The sequence below is a fragment of the Scleropages formosus genome, chromosome 10, assembly GCF_900964775.1.
Source record: "Scleropages formosus chromosome 10, fSclFor1.1, whole genome shotgun sequence".
In the NCBI taxonomy this organism is placed as follows: Eukaryota; Metazoa; Chordata; class Actinopteri; order Osteoglossiformes; family Osteoglossidae; genus Scleropages; species Scleropages formosus.
In genome coordinates, this window is record NC_041815.1 from 26,528,033 (window position 1) to 26,530,674 (window position 2,642).

The following is a 2,642-nucleotide window of genomic DNA, read 5'->3' on the forward strand; positions in this document are numbered from 1 at the left end:
TCTGCCCCTCAGTTCCGCGTCCTGGGGGTCGGGGTGGGTCGGGCTGGAGCTGGGGGCTGGGCGGGGTGGTGCGGGATGTGCTCCGGTCGAGAACCGAAGGGCGGGGGGGGGGTGGGGGGCTGCTTCATCTAATCAAGACCAAAAGGACCGCCTCTCCAGTTACCTGGCTTTCGACTTGGCCGTTCCACATCACGCTTTGAAAACCAAGCCAGTTTCTGATGCCGAAAAAGAAAGACTGTCCGAAAGACAGAAGAGGAAAGACGAAAAAAGGAAAAAAAGTCAAAACTCGGGCGCCGTGTTTTATCGTTAATGAAGGACAGAGATGCTATCCAGAACAGACTTTGTCAACAAGTCCCTCAAGAGCTAGTTGGGGCTAAACAGATTGGACAAGGCGAGGCCAAGAGATGGTCCTTCAGCTTGCGGTGGGGCCAAGTATGGTGTGGGGGTTGGGGGTTGGGGGGGGATGGGGAGGGTGGGGGCGACGTAGCCACAGTGCCAAGGAACAGTGAAATTGGACCTTTTCTTGCAGGAGGAAGGAGACCCAGAGCTTTCTCTTCTGTACTCCTCAGCACGACTCCGTCATTAAAGGGCCTTTTTTTTTTTTACACGTTGGTCTGAACGTTCTGAATGTGAAATGAGGCTTTCGAAATCATAAATATAATAATAAATAGAGAGCGGCCGCTGCGTGCTTGTTTGGCTTTGGTTGGGAGTGCTGAGTGCACAAAACGTTGACGTCAGCCCCCCGGAGAAGACGCAGATATTATTTCACGTATGCACTGGAAAATAACAAGAAAAAAATAAATAAAAATCATCAATGGAAAGAGATTGAAAGAAATACATTATAAGAGGCTGTGAAAGATTTAAAGCCAAAATTTGGGAGGAGCATGCGCACCAATCGTGGAAAGGTGAAAGGTGCCACGACAGGAAGTGACGGACCAAGGGGCGGAGACTTTGAGTCTGCAGAGACAGGGATTGGTTGACCTACCTGAATGATGCTGAGGGGCCAGTACACCTCAACCACACTTCGAAACGACCAATGTATGACCACGGCGATTACCGCAACCTGCCAATAGTGCAATGCTTCGTACCTCAGAATTACCGAAACGACGAAATACAAAGTGGACTTACAGATGTCGTCCCATTACAAGGCTGTTGTGCGTTTCTGTTTCTATTTTTGTACCGACCCAGCGCCCCCGGGGGTGTCTGGGATGAATGGAGCGGACTCAAGAGGAGAGAAAAAAAAGTACTATATTTGACAAAAAAGCAAATGAGTTAAACTGCTGCAAGACACGTTTTCTCATGCAAACCATTAATTTCATTATGAGCACACATGGATGGATTTAAAACAAACAGAAAGAATTAGTTCAACTTTTCCATGTGATGTATGACTAAGCCAAATTGTTCAGTTTTTTTTTGTTTTTCACTGTTTATATTCAGTGCATTCCCATTTCAGTACTTATGTATAAAAATGATCTGGATTGCTTTGACTTTGATTTATTGCAGCCTTATTTATTCTCATATATGATTCACACACACGCATATGTGCATTCACACATACACGCCAAGTGTGTGTGTGTGTGTGTGTGTGTGTCGGTGGGTGTGTGTGAGCGTGTGTTTAATGTTGTCACATCATTGCAATGATGTTTTAGCAGTTATCCCAATATTCCAATATTCCAATATAGGAAAGATATGCATTATCTGGGTAGTTGTCTCCAAAAGGTCTAGTCCATTATCTGGAAGTAGAATTTGAGGATAATTGTACGTCTGTCAATGGTTAAGAAAAATGCAACATTTTTGTCTCGTTTTTTTTTCTTTCATATGACTGCACAGAATCATTTTGGTGTAAAATGTGTTATGTACAAATGCAGTACTATTACTATTTATAATTAAAAATAAAGTGAATATAAATCTGTGCTTTTTCATTATGATGCTTGCATTTGAAACCGGGGGTGAATGCACATCTCAGAAATAATTTTTCTCATCGCGTCTGTGGTGCTCTTCACCAGCGTACAAAGAGAAACCAGCGGGATGTTCGGAATCCTAAATTTATATGTGAAAATGACTGAGAAGAGCTCTTTTCCGAGAAGACAAAGTTGTTATTCAGGGCTCTCAAACGCTCTCGTTAAAAAGACAGCCGCAAAGAGATGAGACTTGGACTTAAACAAACCTTTGTCTGAGAAAACGAGGAGAAGGGGGCGCATCTGTAGATGCTATTAATACACTGGCCCTCAGACAAACGCACTTTTGTTTCTGATGCAAAAACTGGGAAAATAACCGAGGGCTTTTTTGCACAAACATGTACCACTTTTTTCCCTTCCCCTCTGTCTTTAAGAGCAGCACAGAGAAGGCCAGTGTGCAGTGGAAGGAGCCCCCCAGGACATTAACCCTAATTAAAACACACCCCTGATGAACTGCGTATTGTCCAGAGCAGAGAGGGGAAAAAAGTGTTCAATAACGAAGTCCAGTTGAACTTGGAGGCGAAGAAATACACCAGATTTATTTTTACATTTCATGAATATGGAGCGAAAAAAAATTGATTCATACGTATTTCAGCCTGGTGCCGCATGTGTGCGCCGTGCTCCTAAGAGCTGCTGCCGAATCTTATGGACCACTTGGAGGGTCCGTGGATGGGCTTCCGCAGG